Source organism: Cetorhinus maximus, chromosome 8, assembly GCF_964194155.1.
Source record: "Cetorhinus maximus chromosome 8, sCetMax3.hap1.1, whole genome shotgun sequence".
NCBI lineage: Eukaryota > Metazoa > Chordata > Chondrichthyes > Lamniformes > Cetorhinidae > Cetorhinus > Cetorhinus maximus.
Window position 1 is genome coordinate 50,959,763 of NC_135886.1, and position 21,711 is coordinate 50,981,473.

At 45.9% G+C, this 21,711-nt stretch overlaps 1 protein-coding gene across 6 annotated transcripts in view; it reads left to right on the top strand.

The window, feature by feature from the left end:
- The window catches only part of LOC144683621 (bile acid receptor-like), a 191,150-nt gene that overhangs the window by 69,122 nt on the left and 100,317 nt on the right, over window positions 1–21,711 (top strand). Inside the window, exon 2 of one of the 6 annotated variants that reach the window (XM_078546825.1) lies at window positions 2,572–2,698. The exons of 4 other annotated variants lie outside the window; for them this stretch is intronic. The gene's annotated coding sequence lies outside the window, so the exon portion shown is untranslated. Of the gene's footprint in view, window positions 1–2,571; window positions 2,699–10,801; window positions 10,887–21,711 lie in introns of those variants that run through there. One more of the 6 variants, XM_078546827.1, reaches the window with a different exon arrangement.

Sequence of the window (21,711 nt, forward strand, 5' to 3'; positions counted from 1 at the left end):
GGGAGAATCCTGGGAGCTGGCTGCCTGATGCCCTCTTGGCAAAGTATGGAAGAAAAATACACAAGAAAGTTAGTGTAAAGCTGTAAAAATAACACAGTACATAACAGCGACTCAGGACAAGTGAGATCAACAGAACTGTTTGTTAATTTTCCTGAGTCAGCGAAGGCGGTCGGAGAAGTTGAGCTTTATGTTATTTGATCTTGGTATTAAGGACCCTGCAGAAGGTTTTACTTAAATAACAGCAGTCACTGCACCTGCAAGCACTTTGGTACATTTTTGAGAGATGTGGTAAAATGGTATAAACATGCAAACTCTTCTTTTGATAAATAAAGACTGAAAGCAAAGTATGGAGATTATAGCTTTCCTGCATGGCTCTCCTGCTGCTATAATTTCTGACCATGATTCCACTCTCCCCAACCCTGCGCCACTGTCCAGCCCCTGTTAGTTTGGATGATAAACATTGTGCCGCTTATTCCATTTTTTATATTATTCTTTTACAAGATGTAGACGTCACCTCCTAGACCAGCATTTATTGCCCATCTCTAATTGCCCTTGAGAAGGTGGTCATGAGCCTCCTTCTTCAACCGCTGCAGTCCATATGGTGTAGGTACACCTACAGTGCTGTTTGGGAGGGAGTTCCAGGATTTTGACCCAGCGACAGTGAAGGAATGGAGATATATTTCCAAGTCAGAATGGTGAGTGGCTTGGAGGGAACTTCCAGGCGGTAGTGTTCCCATGTGTCTGCTGCCCTTGTCCTCAGTGGTAGAGGTTGCCGGTTTGGAAGGTGCTGTCTAAGGAGCCTTGGTGAGTTCCTGCAGTGCATCTTGTAGATGGTGCACACTGTTGCCACTGTGCATTGGTGGTGGAGGGAGTGAATGTTGAAGGTGGTGGATGGGGTGCCATTCAAGGGGACTGCTTTGTTCTATATGATATCGAGCTTCTTAAGTGTTGTTGGAGCTCCATCCAAGCAAGTGGAGAGTGCTCCCATCACACTCCTGACTTTTCCCTTGCTGACTGTGGGCAGGTTTTAGGGAGTCAGGAGGTGAGTTATTCTCCGCAGAATTCCCAACTCCTAATCTGCTCTTGTAGCCACAGTATTTACATGACTGGTCCAGTTCATTTTCTGGTCAATGGTAACTCCCAGGATGTTGATAGTGGGAGATTCAGTGATGGTAATGCCATTGAATGTCAAAGGGCGATGGTTAGATTTTCTCTTGTTGGAGATGGTCATTGCCTGGCTCTTGTGTGGCGTGAATGTTACTTGTCACTAATCAGCCCAAGACTGAATGTTGTCTAGGTCTTGCTGCATATGGACACAGACTGCTTCAGTATCTGAGGATTGTGAAATGCAGGATTCAAAATGCGGTGAGGTGCTTAAGTTATCTATCAGCCTCACAGCCAACCCTCGCCAGCAACCGACCTGACAGGATTTGAATGGGGTTAACAGAGGTTGAAGTTAAAGTAGAAAATGTTTTGAAGATTAGGTGGCAGTCAATAGAGGGATAAATACTTCTGTGGAATGGGAAGGGGTGCCGTAGGTCCTAAGCTTTTCATTGTCAATAATTTGCTGAGAGCTATCCAAAAAACTTACTGAAATTTTTCCTGCTTTTCTTTGACTTCTACCGATAAATTTCTCCTCTATTCTGCTGGAGGTAGTTACTCAAAGTGGAATGCAGTTCCATTCAGAACTGGAAATCTCAGCTGATTTTGGTCCTCTGTAAGCCATGCGCAGTGGAGATAATTGTAGTGACTGCACTGCCTTCCTGGTTGAAGTTAATAAAAATCTTTCTGGAAGAAAGAAATGGCTTGCATTTATATAGCACCTTTCATGACACCAGGACATTCCGAAGCATGTTTGCACCCAATGAAGTACTTTTTGAAGTGTAGTCACTGCTATGATGTAGGAAATATGGCAGCCAATTTGCAACTAGCAAAACCCCACAAATAGTGATGTGATAAAAATAAGATCATAATCTGTTTTTGTGGCATTGGTTGAATGATAAATATTGGCCTGGACACTGGGGAGAACTCCCCAGGTCATCTTGAAATGCTGCCATGGGATATTTTAGGCCCAATTGAGAGGGGACACTGTACCTCAGATTAACATTTCATCTGAATGATGACACCTCCAGCTGTGCAGCACTCCCTCACCACAGCACTGAAGTGTCAGCATAGACTATGGGTGGAATCATTCCAGTTTTGCACTAAGTGCGGTATCAGGCGGGAAAAAGAACATTTTACCCGCTGGCCACAATGGCGGCTTTTCACACCATATTGTCCCAATCCGGCCTCATTAATCATACATTTGCAGGAAACACACCGTTTTGCCGCCAGATGGCCTCCAATTCGCCCTTGCCATCACCTCACCACTTTCTCACGCCACATGCTGTATCTAAAGTGCAGCTGCGCGCACACCTCTCAGTGCTTCCAGCCCAGGACTGCTGCGTGGGACACCTGACCTCAAAAGACAAGAAGAAAGCAGCCCACCCAATTCAGTGGCGTGTCCCTCAAGTGCCTTTTTGATGCCGTGGAGGCCTGCCGTGATGACCTCTACCCTTGCTTTGGCCACAGGATGGGCAGCAACATCACCAATCTGGCTCGGGAGGCGGTGGCAGCGGCGATCAGTGCCAATGCCCTGCAAAAGAGGACAGCCACCCAGTGCCAAAAGAGGATGAATGATCCCCTCCCTTCCACCAAGGTAAGTCTCTCTTCTCATCACTGTCAACTCACACACCCACAAACCCATCACACACCACAGGGATCTCACATGCTGCCACTTCAAGGGACATCACCATCATTCTCTCACACACACCTTCATTGTCCTCATCCTGTCCATGGCACCACTCAACAGCCAAAAATGACAGGCATACTTATCACCTGGCCTGGCAGGCATCCTGCTTACACTTTCTCCATCTGTATTCATGCAGGAAAAGCTGGCACACAACAAAAGGGAGAGTTCGCAGACTGGTAAAGGAATATCTGAAATCAGGGTCCTCAAGGGCTTGAAAATAGAGTCATCCAGCTGGCCGGTGAAGATTCAGACCATTCCAGTCTTGACGGTGAGGTTAGCGGTGCTCGACCAAGTGAGGATCCAGCAGTGCAACATCCATCAGACAAGCATGCTATGAGTGATGTGTCCTGTTCCTCAGTCCCCTGCCATGCACTAATTATCTCCCTTTGCTTTCGCAGGCACATCTGGGTAAAAAAACGGAGGAAGTCCACGACCTAGGTCCTAGACTCAAGCCCTGACAACACCTCAGAAGAGGAAGCTGCTGAAACCCTCATTGAAGACCCATCACAGTACTCACCCACACTCTCCACCAGCATAGAGACACACACCTCGCTGGGACCAAGCTTTAGAGTAGCCTCGGGATCAAAATCTGGTGAGCACATCCCACTGTCTGATCCACAGCAGGCCGAGGCAGGTACTTACCAGGCTCCGGTACTCAGAGGACTACTGGAGGTCAGAAATTTGTGAGTCCAAGTCAGATGACAAGCCTCTGGACTCAGTCATGTCTCAGTTGCTGGACCTGCAAAGGCAAGCTTGGGAACATCAGGAAGGGATGTCCACTGCCTTCCTCAGATTGCAAGGCACGTTGGAGGTGTCTATCCACCTTCAGTCTGAGGTGATAGCACCAGCATGCCAAAGCGCTGAGACCAACAATGGTAGGATGGCAGCCACTATGGAGACCTTGGCCCAGCACATCGGTCCTGCACAGCTGCGTGGACTGAACTCCATGATTGATGCCATAGTTAGCCTCCAACAGTGTCAACGCAGGAGGGGTGCGGGGCATCTCAATCTCACTCCAGCTTCCCCTTCTCCTCAAGGAGAGAGCCAGGGGCCCTCGGGCACCCATAGGCAGGAGGGTCAGCCGATGCACACACTGGGGCTATCCTGGGAAAGGGACTCCGGGAGAGTCCAGCCCATCTCCCTGTGACCCCAGCAAATCCAGCTCCACAGGCCGAGGAGGGTACCTCTGCCGCACAGTAGGACGCCGAAAGCATGCCAGGGTTCTCCAGGCCTTGGCCGTCAAGAGGACTCTGGTCAAGGTCATCACAGACAAGGTGTAGCAGTCAGCAGTCTGCCTCCACATTTACTGTGGATGTCAGGGGAGCACCAAGACGTAGCAACAGGATTAGGAAGGTTAAGAAGATATAATTGCACAGCCTGGGCAATCACTTGTACTTAATGTTCACTATTGTAAATAAACTCCCAAGAATATCTCCTTGCCTATGGCTCCTTGTTATGATGAGCAGTGTTTGTGTCACTCAGATGTGAAACTTTGGTCCCTGCACAAGATAAAGACAGGTGTCTCAGTCCAGGGCCCCTTCTCTGTGTTTTGTGCAACCCTCCCAGCACACTGATGGTGTGCCTTCACCGTCACTGGACACATCAGTAATATCTGCACCTCGATGGGGCTTATCATTGCTGCCAGAATGTCCTGGGCCGGCGGCACTCTCTGTGGGGTGGGGCTGCCCACCCCACATCAGCATCTGTGTCCGGTGACAGTGTGGTCCTGAAGGGTTCAGCTCGTGAAGGATGCCACAGGATCAGGAGAAGTTAAAGTTTCCCCGCTTCATCTCCATGATATGATCCTGTTCAGAGAGCAGAAGTGAGGTGCCATCAGCCAGACAGGAGTCAGACATTCACACAAGCTTTGTGAGGATCTATGGAATGTCCCCACCGCATGTCGTCATCATCTTCCTGGAATGTAGAGACTATGGGCATCCACTGCATCTCCATGACAGAAGCCTTATCACGTAGGGTATGTGTGCTGCCATCAGCCAAACAGGAGTCAAATGTTCACTGTTGCAATGTGAGGATCTATGGAGACTTCTCACTCCTGTCATCATCATCCTTCACGAATCTAGCAGCTATAAGAGCCTCCTGAGCGCACCTGCCTCGTCTGACCAGTGCGAGGGCCTCATCGTCGTCATCCTTGCCTTCGAGGACCTCCTCACCCTCATCCCCGTCGACATCCTCCACATTGGAAGAGACACGCAGCTCCACCACCTCCTCCTAAGTCAGCTCGTCTCCCCGTTGCAGAACCAGGTTATAAAAGACACAGCAGACGACGACGATGTGTGACACCCTCTGGGTACTGTATTGCAGGGCTCCACCAGACTGGTCCAGGCACCGGAACCTCATTTCCAACATTGCGATGGTTTGCTCCACCTGGTTATGAGTTGCAGCATGAGCCTCATTATACCTTCTCTCTGCTGCAGCCTGAGGCCACCGCATGGGGATCATCAGCCACGTCCTCTGCAGGTAGTCCTTGTTCCCAAGGAGTTAATCCAGCTGAATATTCAGCGAGTGGAAGCCCTTGTGATTGACATAGTTGACCACAGAGATCTGAGTGCAGTCGATGGCACCCTGCGCCAGTCGAAAACCTGAGATCTGGGCAATTCCCAGCGCTCTTGCCTCCTGGCTTTCCTGATCCCGGGTGAAATGCACAAAGTTCTGTGCCTTTGTGAAGGTGGGGTCCGTGACCTCCTGGATACACTTGTGGGTGGAGGCTTGTGGTATCTCACAGAGATCATCTGTGGAGCCCTGAAAGGAGCCACTGGCGTAAAAATTGAGCACCACGGTCACTTTCACGGCCACTGGCAGAGGATGCCCTCAATGTCCCCATGGGACCAAATCCTGCAGCAGGTGGTAGCTGTGACCGACCAGTTCCCTAAACATGCCCGGTCTTTGGCAACACTGGTTCTCGGTCATCTGCAGAATGACAAATGCCATCTACAGACTCTGGGTCTAGCTAAGCGCCAACCAGTGACAGCTCGCTGTGGCTCTTCAGCGGCGTGTGCGGGAGCCCCAACCGCCCCTTCTTCCTGAGGGTGCTGCTCCTCCCTCTGCACAGCCAGGCGCCTCCGTCACTCTCTTCACCTTCATCTCTGCTCCTTGTAAGCCATGAGGCACACAGCTAGGTCACCAGGATCCATGATCCTGATGGACTCCTCCTGTAAGATGAAACAGGGAGATGCGTGGGTTAGCATGGGTGTGCTAAGAACCTCTCTTGGTTAAGTCTGAAGGTCCCTTAACGCACCCCAGAGAGTGCTGGCCACCACTTGGATGGCCAGAGATTAGTGCGCTGCATGGCTGCCCAAAACTCCACCCACCTCTGCCCCACTCCACCTGACTGATTGGTAGCAGCTTTGCCCACTAGACTGCATGCTGTGCTCTCATCTCAGGTGCGGGCATTCTCCTAACCCACACTGCAAAGCTGCACTGTTAGCTTGAACCATGAGGGATACCGGTCCAAACCAGAATGATGACATAGCAAGGGGGTGTGAGCACCTCCACCAGTGACTGCTCCATGGCCAGCTTTAGCAAGGAGATTGTACAACGTGCCCAGTTGTCCAGTTGATCTGCAGTCCACTAAAACGCTCAACAGTTTACAGTCTGTGCCCGAGGGGTGAAAAGCTCTGGAGCATTTGGTGGCACTTTCATGCCTCTGTGTTGCTTGAGTGGGCAGATAAGCTAGAGGCCCAACTCCAAGCATGTCAATGTGGCTGCAACTGAACTGTCTCAGCTGCGGAGGAATGGTGACTTTATACAAGGTTTCCATAATGTGTGGCTGCTTCCCTCCCTAACCCCCCCACCCCCACCCCCACCCCCACCCCCACCACACATGCTTGTGCATGACCATCAACTGCAATGCAGCCCTTTCCCTGGAACCACACGGTCAGCCAGCCAGGAAAACACGATTTGTCTGTGCCCTCGCCTGAATGGGCAGCGCCTCAACCTTGAGGTCCAACAGGTGACCCTCGCGAATGCTGCGCAATGTTACTGTGCACTCACCTCCAAGTTCCCCTTGAAGTGAAGTTCACCAGGTATGTGCCTTATAAATGCTGTTGTGAAACATGTTGGTGTGCAATCACGCCGATGTGCTCAGATGATCCAGCCTGAGGGGATGATTCTGGCAAACTGGGCTTACAATGATATGCAGATGTATTACCATGAGGTTCTGGACGTGTGACGGTGGGAAACGTGGCCCATCATTGACAGACGGAGTGGATGATTGCAAGCTTGTTTCACAATGTTGTGAAACCGATTTTTGGCCTTACTGCCAATTTGTCCATTCGTGCCCACCATGAGTGGGCATGGAAAATTCCACCCTATGTGTTCAAGTCTCTGACTTTCTGACTCAGATGCATTAATGCTATGCTACCAAAGAACCATGTCTGATATCTGGATTCACCCCACATGACAATTGATTGGGCCAGTTCCTTTCCTTTTCTCTAGTATTATTCAAAAGCCCTGTATCTTAAGTGGATAAATTTGTAATTATTGTTATCACCATAGACTAAGGGCACACAGGTACTTTTCTCAGTATTGGAAGCATTTTATTATTTCTAAGTCTTTTGACACGCTCACATTATGTATATGTAACAGTATATTCAAAAGTATACTTTCACACAATATGCCCTTATGAAATTATGAATTGTCCTTATCCAGGCTTGTAACTTGAAACAATCTCAGGAGAATTTCATTTTTCATATAAATACATTTTGTCACTGAGTTCTGGAATTAGGAAAGAGGGAAAAAAACAACTTTATCTTCCTGAGTGTTGGAATCTGATGAGTTGCCATGACAATCAAACGCTCTGTGGTTAAGGTCCATACATTCTCGTCATTTCTCTGAATTGAGGCTGTGTCTGTTGCATCATCTTAAATTCTGAACTAATTTTAAAGAGAGAGCCTTACCATCAAGATCCCTTGCAAAGAGGGAACTTCGCCATTTTACAAGTAAAATATCATTACCAGAAGAGGATTTCAGAATTGGGTCCTCTTTGCAAGAGGGAATCTCAAGCCCAGGCCCTTTTAAATGGGAGGAAGGCCCATCACCACGTTCTCAAGGGGAGCAGGGATCTGCAATAAGTGCCAGCCTTGCCAGCAACACATCCAAAGGGTCCCCTTTAAAGGGAGGATGGCCATTAGGAATCATTTTAATGAGGACAACTCATTATTAGGAAAGATTTTAAAAAGCAGGCCTCACCATCAACAGCCGGAATTTTATGTCCCTGCCAGGGCGGGAATGGCACTGTAAAATGTGGCGAGACATTCTAAACTCCACTGACTTCAGCGGGAACATAAAATCCCACTGCTGTAAAATTTCACCCAACAATTCTTTAATAAGTAACTTTTTTCTATACCTGGTAATTAGTTGTTAACACTTGATTTGTTTTCTTTCTGTCAATTGTTCAAATGTAATTTACAGGACAGGGTGAACTTGGATGAGAGATGAGGAGAGATGAGGAGGCTGAATTATTACCAATGGAAAGAGTCATTAACTGAGAAACAGTACACGAAACTTGTCATTTTCACCAGGTGTACTAAAAAGCTCCTGATGATGGCAGCATCATCTATTGTTCAAAAAGAATAGCCACCTCTCGTTCCCATACACCTTCAAAACTCCCTCCAGACATGGATAGGAACTGATAAACAGAAGATAGTTAAACTAAATGTAATAATTACTTCAAAAATCTGATTTTTGATTCAATTTAAATTAAATATATAATGGGAAATGAAGAACTCCAGCAGCTAACTATTTCATATGGTGCAATTCTCATGTTGCAATTGAGTAATAATGTTATTTATTAGAAAAATAGCATTGTTAAAACTGAAGTAGTGTTACTATGGGCAGAATTTTGCCGTTGGCGTGCGGGATCGGCGGGGGCGGGCGGGGGCAGTCGGGAAGCCTACCGCTGCCCACGATTGGCAGTGTTCCGCGATTTTACGCAGGCAGGCCAATTAAGGCCCATCCAGCGTGATACACGAGTGGCAGCACAGAGCTCTGCCTGTGCGTGTGGGGGGAGGAGGGCGAGCAGGCCGAGTGCAAACTTTGCGCGTGCACATGAGAGAGCACAGAATAATCTCCCTTAGAGAGATGAAGAATATATTGAACAAATTATTGAACATCAGAAAAATTTAAAAAAACATGTCCTCTCATGTAGAGTCACATGAACAGGGACATGTTTTTAATTAAAAACTGAAGCTTTTATTTTATTTGTATTTGCTTTTGGAAACCTCATCCCACCCATGGATGAGGCTTCCAAAAAAATGCAAAGGCCGCTTAGCCTTTTCACCTGCCCGCCAACCGTTATATTGAATGGGCAGTGAAAAATTAAACTCAATTAATAACTTAATGGCCTTACTAGGCCTTTTAATTGTCGGCCGGTGTGCTGCCGGCTCCGGTGTGTGCCCGCTGACCGAACTATTGAGCGACTGTGCATTGACATCAGCATGCTCAGCGACGTCGTCGTGCGTCATTTCACGTTCGGTTGGGCTGGGCCTATGTTATACAGCACAGACACTATGGGCAGGTTTTTCTGGTCGGCGAGTGGGGGCGGGGCCTGCTCACCGGCAGGTAAAATGATTGGGGATATGAATCAGCTGCGCTCCCGCCGAACTGTCAACGGCCTATTAAGGCCATTAAAAAACTAATTAACTTGATTGATGGATCTACCCCCCGACCGCCACCCACCTCCCCCCCCACCCCCCCCCGACTGGGAGCACCATTCGGAAGGCCAGTCACCGGCACCCGCTCCCGGACTTCTCCCCCCAACGGGGCAATTTTAACCAGCCACCTGTTGGGAAACTGATGAGAGTGATTGCTATATTCGTGTTATACACTGCTCAATTTTAGTCTCCATTGAAATCAGTGGACATCAATATTATGCGTGGTGTAAAATGAACATTTTATCCATTCCTGCATTTTCTCATCTGCCAGGTTAGATTAAAATTGTCCCCATTTCAGCTAAAGCAAGTGCAATGAAGCTACTGGTTTATTATTTTTCAACATTTTTGTTCTGGTCTGACTGTTACTGATAACACCGATAATAACACCAGGCAGAGTTTGAAGAGGACAGAGTCCAAACCGAGCAGAATGTTAACCACACAGAGTGTAGGTCGGGCAGTGTAAACCGTGTGGAGAGTCACTGGGTGGAGTGTAAACAAGGAGCTGTTTAAACTGGGCAGAATGTAAGCTGTTCACAGGCATCTTCCCATCAATACTTCTGATGTCGAGAACGCATTTTGTAGCAGAGGGGGTCTGCAGTTAAGAAGAGCTAAGTTAATATCTTCCTTTCTCATTAATTCCTTAGCTGCCTAAACTCTTTTTCCTGCTTCTCCATTTGACTGAGGATACCTCGGCGAACCAGTCAGATGCATGAAACCATATTTCTGTGCAAAGTTGTGGAGCAGTTTGTTAGTAAACTGAGGACTGTTGTCTGACACTACAACCCCAGGATGCCATGTGTTGTGAAGATTCTTCTTAGTGATGTAGTGACTGCCTCTGTCGTGATGCTGCCCATCTTTTTGAACTTGATATAGCACTGCACCCAAGCTTGTAGATGATGTATCCGCTGCTACAATTGTTGGCAATTCTGGATCGTAGTGCGTTAGAGTTCCTGGTGAAATTAGAAGATTTTTGATCTTGACAGAAACATTTTGCTGGTCCATCTTCCAGCACCACTGTTGATCTTGTCTCAACAGCTGTCATAAAGGCTCATTGATTTCTGCCAAGTTTGGTAGGAATTTGCCAACTTGGTTGACCATGGAACGTTTGTAATTCTGTGATGGTTCTCAGCTGTGGGAACTCTCAAATCACCTTGATTTTCTGCAGGTTGACAGTAATTCCTGAAGCTTGCACAATGTGGCCTAAAGAGTTTTACCATAGGCTTTGCAAATTCACGTTTGTCATTCAATGTCAAACCTGCTTCTTGTAGAACCTTGAGGATTGCTCTCACTCGACAGTCATGTTCTTTCCTAAGATGAACCGTGTACAAGAATGTCATCCATAAAGCATTTTACTTCTTCCATGCCTTCCAGGGTCTGAGACATCGTTCTTTGGAATATCTCAAGTGAAGAAGCAATTCTGAATGGTAAGCTGCTAAAACAATAATGGCCAAACGGGGTGATAGAAGATGTTGACAATCTGGATTCTTTGTCCAGAGGCAATTGCTAAAAGCCACTGTTTGCATCCAGTTTTGTGAAGAAGGTGCTTTTTGTTAATTTGGCGAGATTTTCATTTATTGATACCATTGGGCGGATTTCGTACTCTACTGACTTGTTTAATTGAGTCAAGTCCAGGCAGATTCTAATTGAATGATTGGCCTTTAGTACTGTGACCATTCCAGAACACCACTTTGCTGGGATGGTTACTGGACAGATGACCCTTTGTTGTGACATGTACTCAATCTCACTCTTGACTTTGTCTAAGAGTGGGTGAGGGTCCTTCCTCACTGTGAAGAGACGTATAAGCCGAGCATTCACCCTTAGGGTTACATGATATTCTGTCTTCAGCTTTCCTAAGCCTGAAAATAGAGATAGGAATGCATTTCTGAATACATTGAATACATTACTGGACTGTTCATCAGCAATTTCATCTGCCTTCTAAATCAGCCTCAACTTCAAGCATGTTTTTCTGCTCAATAATGATGACTCCTGGTTCTGTATAGCATACAGGGGTTCAATAATTTCTTTATCCTTGTATCTTAGGGCAGGATTTTTAGGTCGGTGAGCAGGCACGTGCCTGACCTGATCGGATGCAAAATCGTGTGGGATGGCATTGGGCAAGTGTCCTGACATCATCCTGCGCTTGCATGATATTTCGGTTGGTGGGCGCTCGCGAGTGTCAGAAGTGCATCCGCCAACAATTAAGAAGACAACTAAAGTTAAAGTTCCAATTGCCCCCAATTTTGCATGGTCCGTCCAGCCTTACGGTTGGCGAACAGGCGTATCTGCCGGGCGGACTTTGCATTTTTGCTGAAACCTCATCCAAGGGCAGGATAAGGTTTCCGTTATTAAATTTAAAAAAATAAAAATGTATGGACAGAATTTTCATCATGTATATGATCAGGTGACTGATTGTGAGGTGTGGACAATTTTTTCCTGATTTTAAAATCTTTATTTAATTGTTTTGAAGTCTTCAGCTTCCTGAGACAGCTCTCTGCCTTCAGGGAGCTTTCATTCAGCGCTTGCCTGCAGCCGCACTTAGGTCAGTGCCCACCCCAACCCTGGCAGCACCAGGCATTTCGGCACTCGCTTCAAGCTGGCTGGCCGTTAATTGGTCAGCCTGCATGAAACCGTAGTCAGTGGCTGATCACGGGCAGCGGTCCAGCCCCCAGCCATTCCCGGGCCCACCGATCACGCCCACACAGCGACCTAAAAGTCCTGCCCTTAATCTCGCCAAGTGTTGGCCTATTACTTTCAGTGTAATCCCTCCTGGACCTTGCAACTGAATGGAAGATGGCTGTAATGTGATATTTTTAAGCCATTTTAATTCATTAGTTAATACTGAAACACCTGTCCCAATATCTATCTTGAATTCTGTAGGGTGACCATCAATTTCTAATTTAACGCTCCAATAATTATTTTCTGGTTTATTAACTTCTCCTAGGAAGGTTATTTATTTTATTCAGTGGCTCTTCCGCTTCTTGGATTTGACTTGGCCTTGTTATTTTCTCCTTTCTACTGTGAGCTACTTGTATTTTAGACCAGCAGACGATTTTAAATGTCCTAACTTTCCACAGTTGTGACACTCTGCTCCCCCATTGGGCATTCTTCCCACTTGTGCAGGATTTCCCTGCCACACTGAGAGCATCACAAGATAGCGGTTGGTGCGCTTTCCCCCAATATTGCAGGCTTTTGCTTCAACATGCTTTCTCTATTCTGGCCGACATATTGAATGGCCTCATTCAGTCTTTTCCAAGGCACTTCCCTTTCCCCACGAACAGCCGCTCTGTTTTGCTTCTTAAACTCAATCTGTGCTGCTATTTGTACTGCCTTTTTAAGATTTAAATCTTCCCTCGTTTGCAACAGGTCTGATAGGGTTTTATCTAAGGCCCCAACCATTATGCAGTCATGTATTAATTTATCTCTGAAGATCCTGTAGTGGCAATTTTCGTCTAGTCTATGATGATTATATATTTTTGAACAATAAAGAATGAATCAAATGCCTGGAGGACTGTATTGTATGAACCCGAAGCCTCCTCTGTCTTGCTATTATGTTGTCTGCAATAGCTCCTACTGCATAGAATGAAGTGCTGACCCGATCCTTTTGTTCCTTCTTATGCAAACCTGAAGCTATTCGATATCTGGAAACTCTCTTCCTCCATTTGTCTCAATGTTGAGTCTGTTGTGAGTCTTCAGCACTTCAGAAAGGTTCTGGGAGTGGCAATGTAGACTCCATGCTTGTCCTAAGCTCTGGATCTGTTTCTGCTTCAGTAGTTTGGCTTGTATTGGGGTGGCAGGTGCTACCATGTTTCATAATGGGTTTGGGATCTAGATGGGATTTCTTTAGGGTTTGCCTGTTACCCTAAGGATACTACCATAGACTGCTATTCATAAAAAACTATTCTTATTTACAGCTCTATATATATTTAAGTAACCCTACATGAGGTTGTACTTCTGCATCTCTCCAAACCTCAGTCAATTCATCATGTGAAATTGCATCACAGTTACATCAGCAGTTACATCAATATCAGGTGCTCCTGATGTTAACCCTTTACTCTACAATTATAGGTTTGATATTCCTTTAGAGTTGGTTGAGGCAGGGAATGGGTGCTACACATGGACTGAACTGGTTGGCCCATGTGGGGGGCCCAAGATTGGATCTCGGGCCTCATTCACATTTTTTGAGTTAGCCCATCAAGATTCCACAGGCAGCTAATCTTTTTGAAGATAAGAAAGAAAACAAATATTGAGTTGACTACATAACAGCAGCAGCCAGAAGGTAACTCCTGGGAAAGGAGTGTGGAGTGGCAATGGTGGAATGGTTGATCAGTTTACTGGTGCTATAGAGTTAGCGGTGGAATCCTGCTCTTCCTCGTTCCAAAGCAGCATTAATTATTTTTTAGCTTCAGTCGCACTGACTGCTTAAGAATCCTGGGCAGAGCCAGACTGACTATGATTAGTTTAGCAGAGGGGGCTTAAAACTGACAATTTACGAAGCCTAATGCCTGTTTTAGGTAGCTATTAGGAAACCCTGAAAAACAACCTGACCCAATATTTGGTTGAATGTCTGTCCAGCACCCTTTGGGCACAGGATGTTGTTTTCTAAAATTGTTCCCAATGTGCCTGTTTTAAAAAGAGAAGTTCAAAATTTACCCCAATTATCAACCTCAAGCTGGCTGGATCTACTCTGAACTGATGAGAAACCCTTCTTCTATACTTTCCACAGCTCATTTTTCAACAAAGATGAAAATTACTTGGCAAGGCTTTGTGTTGCTCTCGACTGTTAAAAACAGAGTTTCCAAGCCTCAAGCATTTGGCAATGCTTATTATATATTTAGTAAAAAGAAACAGAATCTGAAATGGGCTTTTGAACAGATTGCTTCATTCCTTCAGTGCACCAAAGATCAAAAACCAATGCTCAGACATTTAATCCTCAGAATTTGGAATATGAAAATCAGCGTCAGTGACTTTCAGTAAATTAACTCCATTACTACCCGTGAGTGGCATTAGGAACAATGAGTCACTGAGCAAATCCCTTTCATCAAGCCACAATGAAGGTTGAAATAATCCCCAAATCCCAACTTTGATTATTATAAATAGCATGGATACTCAAATCCTGAAATAGTATCAGATCAAATCCAAATCTGGGGTGGGTTTCACCCGGAACTGATTTTGATATATTTACCTCTTGAAATAATAGCCTTTATTGTATCAGTTTGACTCATTGGCAGCACTCTCCTTTCCAAGGCTAGAAGGTTAAGGATTCAGACCTCATTCCAGCTTTTGAATATAAAACCTACTCGCAATATTTCAGTACAGCTCTGAGAGGGTGCTGTGTTGTTGAAGGTGCTATCTTTCAGCTGAGATGTGAAAGGGCTTACAACAGCATTTTGAGAAGAGCAGGATGATCTCATAGTGACCTGCTTTACATTTTGCCTCAACCAATAACACAAAAAGCAGATTAACTGGTTGTTTATCTCTTTTGCTGGCATCATACTTTAAATAAACTGGCTGCTGGGCATTCCTACAGAACATTAGTGACTATACGTCAGAAGTTAATAATTGAATGTGAACACACTTTGGGGCCTAGTAAACATGAAAGAAGTTTAGAAACATAGGCCTGAATTTTCAGCTCGGCGGGCGGGCACAATCGGCGGGCCTGGGGGCGGCCGGGAAATGGATTGCCGACTGTGATCGGCCCCTGACCACAATTTCACGCTGGCTAGCGATGACGTTTTCACAGGTGCGGGCGGGCGTTGAGAGAAGGCTCCCTGAAGGCAGAGAGCTGCCTCATAAGCTGCAGACCCGAAAACCATGAAGTAAAGCTTTGAAAATCAGGAAAAAAATGTCCAAGCATCACAATCAGGCACCTGAACATATACTTGATAAAAATGCTGTCTGTAGACTTTTATTTTTTATTTTATTTAATACCAGAAAACTCACCCCACCCTTGCATGAGATTTCATGAAAAATGCAAAGTGCTGATTCGCCGTCCGCCAACCGTAAGGTTGGACAGACCACAAAATATCAGGGACTATTGCGCCGGTATTGGGCTTAATTGCTCTCTTAATTGTCGGCGAGCATTCTTCTGACTTTTGCGCGCGCCCTCCAAGCAAAATATCGCGTGTGCACGGGATGATGTCAGGGTGCTTGCCCGATGTCTTATTGCGCGATTTTACGTCCAATCGGGTTGGATGCGCACCCGCCTGTCCATACATTCTTTTCTCTGCTTCCTGTTCTTTCAACCTTGAGAGTGTTCTATCTTATGGGACTTTGCTCTTTATTCAAGTTTCTTAATAATAAAATATATCTGACCGCTGATATCAATGAACTTGTCAGAGAATTCCCACTGCATCCAGTCTGCCACCTGCCACCCCAATAATAGCAGACCATTGGCTCCTCTTTCCACTAGTCAAGGCCCATAATCGCACAAACCTTAATTTTTAAAGGGCGTTTAATTTTTAAAATTAATTTCTAGTCGAGAAGATGACAGATTATATTCAAACTTGTGGAAATGAAGGAAAACTGGATGAACATAGGGAATATTGTTGAGCAGGGAGGCAACCAGATGATAAAGGATGGGCAGTAAATGGACAGGAGTAAAAACTGATGGACATGAAGGGGGTAACGGTGGGGAAAACAGGTAAAGAGGAGGGGAAACCAGTGGCAGAAAGCAAAGGTGATGTACAGGAGAAGCATTATGATGGGTTAGAAGGGACCACTGGTGGCCAAGATTGGAATGGTGAGTGTTGCAATGAGTCTAGTGATATTGCAGTGTCACAGTGTGGATTGAAAGAGTCTGGTATCTTACCAGACTGCCCACCAGGTGACTGCCCAGTACAGCTCGATTACCTGTGTGCAGAATTTGTGTCGTCCATTGCTAGAAGCTATCAATGTTGCGTGAGGTTTAAAAAAAGTGCTTGTTTTAACACGTGGCGCAGTATGGTATGGTGCAGTATCATGTGGTCCAGCATGGTTTGGTGCAGCATGGTGTGGTGTAGCATGCTGTGGTGCAGTATGGTGTGGTGCAGCATGGAATCATGCATCATTGTGTGGTGCATTATGGTGTGGTACAATATGCTGTAGTGCAGCATGGTGTGGTGCAGCAATGTGTGGTGCGGCATGGTGTGGTGAAGCATGCTGTGGTGCAGTATGGTGTGGTGCAGCATAGAATCATGCAGCATTGTGTGGTGCATTAGGGTGTGGTGCAGGATGGTGTGGTGCAGTGTGGTATGGTACGGCATGGTGGTGTGGTGCAGCATTTTGTGGTGCAGTCTGGTGTGGTGCAGCATGGTGTGCTGCAGCATTTTGTGGTGCAGCATGGTGTGGTGCAGCATTTTGTGGTGCAGCATGGTGTGGTGCAGCATGGTGTGGTATGGTATGGTGTACAGCATGGTGTGGTGTAACATGCTGTGGTGCAGTATGGTGTGGTGCAGCATAGAATCATGAAGCATTGTGTGGTGCAGGATGGTGTGGTGCAGCATGATGTAGTGCAGCTTGGTGTGGTGCAGCATGGTGTGGTGCAGTATGTGTGGTGCAGCATGGTGTGGTGCAGCATTTTGTGGTGCAGCATGCTGTGGTGCAGTATGGTGTGGTGCAGCATAGAATCATGCAGCATTGTGTGGTGCAGGATGGTGTGGTGCAGCATGATGTGGTGCAGTATGTGTGGTGCAGCATGGTGTGGTACAGCATTTTGTGGTGCAGCATGGTGTGGTGCAGTATGGTGTGGTACGGCATGGTGTGTAGCATGGTGCGGTGCAGCATTTTGTGGTGCAGTATGGTGTGGTGCAGCATGGCACGGTGCAACATTTTCTGGTGCAGTATGGTATGGTGCAGCATGGTGTGGTGTGGTATGGTGTGGTATGGCATGGTGTGGTGCAGCATGGAGTGGTGCGGTATGGTGTGGTATGGCATGGTGTGGTGCAGCATGGTGTGGTGCAGCATGGTGTGTTGCAGCACGGTGTGTTGCAGCATGCTGTGGTATAGCATGGTGTGGTGCAGCATGGTGTGTTGCAGCACGGTATGTTGCAGCATGCTGTGGTACGGCATGGTGTGGTGTGGTATGGTGTGGTGCAGCATTTTGTGGTGCAGCATGGTGTGGTGCAGAATGGTTCGGTAGAATATGGCGCGATGGAGTGTTGTGATGTGCAGCATGGTGTGTTGCAGCATGGTGTGATGCAGCATTGTGTGTTGCAACATGCTGTGCTGCAATATGGCTGGGTGCAGTATGGTGTGGTGCAGAATGGTTCGGTAGTATATGGCGTGATGGAGTGTCGTAATGTGCAGCATGGTGTGGTGCAGTATGGTGACTCCTGTGTCCGCCCACCGACCGTACTATCACATAAGTCACACACATGCGAGGTGCATGCCGGACGTCAACACACATGATTTAACGTTCTTCTGGGTCAGCCGCGCGCCCGAATCTAACACGTAAAATTCTGGCTTATTTATTTAAAAGCGTACTTGGGCATTTAAAATTTAAGATTTTCAGAAAAAATAGGGGACATGACTTTTTTCAGAAAACATGTTGAAAGATATTTGAGGAAAAATAATAGAGCACCATGTGATGCTTTGACAGGAGGTCATGACAAGCAGATCATCAAATTAACATTGCAAGACCTGATTGAGTGCCATTTATTGGTGTGACAGGGAAACATAACAGGCCAGGGTCGATAATTTAAGTTGAAAATCTCTACATGATTATGCAACCCATGTACCTTTTGCAATATACCATAGATGACTCCATGGTCTGAGCACTGGAATAGATTTGCATACTGTCCTTCCATCTAGTTCAGAAAACTAGCAATAATAGTCCTTAGCAGTCTCAGTTAAGTGCATGTGTCAATGGGCATAAACCAACAGCACAAGGGTGTTTGGATTTTGCCTTAAACTACTACTAAATTGGCAAGCTCAAACAGAAAGGAAATGAAGTGTGGGGAATAGAAATGTCACACCAGTACATCTGTGTGTGCTGTTCTCAAGTTGGACAATGCAAGGCCTGTGCCATACCTAACCCGACGGAGTAGATACTGGGTGAGAAAATAAATAGATTTGTTTATACCAATTCCCAGCAATGCTATCTATCACTATAATGAGCACAAAAAAGTTGTATATTTAGAAAGCAACAGAGGGCACTTTGGGTACACAGGGCTGGAACTGTGCAAGTTTATCACTGTGAGATTGTGCAATGTAAACAGGGCCACTGAAGTAAGAAAGCAGAGCCCAGAGAGAATATGCTGACTATCCTTAAGGGATTAATTAGTGTAGTGCTACACTATTGCTCAACAGTACCATGACTGGTGGATGCTTGGTCATTCTTGTACATATAGGTTGAAGTTATGTTTGTACAGTTGTCAGGGTGAGGATAAGAACAGCAGGTGCCTCATATGGCTCAGTGAATATAATTGATGAGTAGGTGAGCCATAGACCAAAGGGGTGAACTTGAATAGTGCAGGTTTAACCAACTCAGACAGGAAACAGGGAGCAATCCCTGTGCTGCAACGGGTAGTCCAAAGATATAATCTATATCTGGCCTCATGTAAACTACAGTGGCATATTGCAGACTGCTGCTGTGTACACTTATCCAGCTCGCTGATGAAGATGATTTAAATTTTAAGTTACCCTGTCACTGGAAGTGTATCTCAGATAGATGTTGAGAGGATGGGAGGCATGTGAGACAATCAGGAAGGGTGGTAGGTGATTGGCACATGGAAGGAGTAGATGAGAAGAGGGAGGCATCAGGGGCAATGGGGAGGAATCAACATGGATGCTGGAGCCAGGTGGAGAGCTCCTGCACCTCTGAGATTCACATTCAAGAATGCTTGGTTGTGGCCTCGTGCTTCCTTTAGGTAGATTGGGTAGCCTGAACGCAGCAAACCTGCTGCTCAGAGCAGTCCACAATCAGAAAATGGATTTGAAGCAGGCATTGGGCCTCTTATTTATATGTGCCTATTTTAGAAGTGAATCCTGGCCAACTATACTTCACACTTTACTATATGGCAGGCAGTGCACTTCCAGCACAGAATGTGCATATGCACAACACCAATATTGGACACTTAGGTGCTTGTTTTACACCGGTAGAATGGATGCAGCCTAAATAAACAATTGCATGAGATAACTGGTCTCAACCAAAGTGGCAGTAAAAGTATTGCAATTGATTCAGTGCCCTTGGTTAGGGTTGGAAAAATTGACTATTCTCAATCATCAGCAAAGGGATGGAAAGCATTGTCGACAATGCTATAAAGCAACATTTAGCAATAATGTGCTGAACCATGCTTGAATGGTTCAGCAGGACCTCATTACAGCCTTGGTTCAAACATGGACAAGGAGCAGAACCCCAGAGGTGATTTGAGAGTGACTGCCCTTGACATCAAGACAGCATTTGACCAAGTGTGGCATCAAGGGGCACTAGCAAAATTAAAGTCAATGAGAATCAGGGGGAAAGCTCTTCACTGATTGGAGTGATGCCTAGCACAAAGGAAAATGATTGAGGTTGTTGAAGGACAATCACCTTCATCCCAGGACATCGCTGTAGGTGTTTCTCATGGCAGTTTCCTAGGCTAAACCATTTTCAGTGGCTTCATTATTAGGTTAGAAGTGAGGACATTTGCCGATGATTACACAATGTTCAGTTCCATTTACAATTCCTCGGAAAATAAACAGTCCATGCCCACATAGAGCAAGACCTGGACAACATTCAGGTTTGGGCTGATAAGTGGCCAGTAACATTGATGCCAGGCAGCAACCATCTCCAACAAGAGAGAGTTTAACCAGCCCCCGTTTACATGTTACCTGTCAAATCTCCCACTATCAGCATCCTGCAGGTTGCCATCAACCAGAAGCTTAACTGTACCAGCCACATAAATAATTTGGCTTGAACAGCAGGTCAGACGCCGGGTATTCTGCTGGGATTGACTCACGTAATAATTGCCCAAAGCCTGTCTGCCATCTACAAGGCACAAGTAAGGAATGTGATGGAATACTTTCCACTTGCCTGGATCATAAGATCATAAGAAATCGGAACATGAGCAGGCCATTAGACCTATTGAACCTGCTCCAACATTCGATAAGACCATGGCTGATCTGATTGTGGCCTTAACTCCACTTTCCTGCCTGTCCCCCATAACGCTAAACACCCCTAGCAATCAAAAATCTGCCTAATTCAGCCTTGAATATATTCAATGATCCAGCCTCCACTGCTCTCTGTGGGAGAGAATTACAAAGACTAAGAACCATCTGAGTGAAGAAATTCCTCCTCATTTCAGTCTTAAGTGAGAGAGCTCTTCGTTTTAAACTGTGGGCCCTAGTTCTAGATTCCCCCATAAGAGGAAACACCCTCCCAGCATCTATCTTGTCAAGTCCACTCAGAACCTTCTATGTTTCAATAAGATCACCTCTCATTCTCCTAAAGTCCAAAGAGCATAGGCCCAACCTGCTCAGCCTTTTCTCATAAAACAAACCCCTCATCCCAGGAATAAGTTTAGTGAATCTTCTCTGATCTGCTCCAATACAAGTATATCTCTCCTTAAGTAAGGAGACCAAACTGTCGTACTCCAGTTACAGTCCCACCAACACCCTGTACAGCTGTAGTAAGACTTCCATATTTATATGCTCCACCCCCTTTGCAGGAAAGACCAACATTCCATTTGCCTTCCCAATTATTTGCCATACCTTCATGCTAACATTTTGTGATTCATGTACAAGGACACCCACTTGCTTCAGTACTGCAGCATTCTGCAGTCTTTCCCCATTTAAATGATACTCTGCTTTTCTATTCTTCCTGCCAAAGTGGACCACCTCACATTTTCCCACATTTTACACCACCCGTCATTTTTTTGCTCACTCACTTAACCTATCTATATCCTTTTGTAGACTCTTTGTAATCTTGGCACAACTTACTTTCCTACCTATCTTTGTATCATGAGCAAATGTGGCTACAATATAGTCTGTCCCTTCATCCAAGCCATTAATATAAATTATAAATAGTTAAAGCCCGACCACTGTTTTCTGTGGCAATCCACTAGTTACTGTTTGCCAATCTGAAAATGATCCATTTATCCTGACTCTCTGTTTCCTGTTAGTCAGCCAATCTTCTATCCACGCTAATATATCACCCCAAACCTCATGACCACTCACCTTGTCCACGTGAGGACCTTAGAAAATGCCTTTTGGAAATCCAATAACACCACAGGCGGAATTTTCCATGTCCGTTGGTATTGGGCATCATGGCGCATGTAAGCGGACAATATGGCG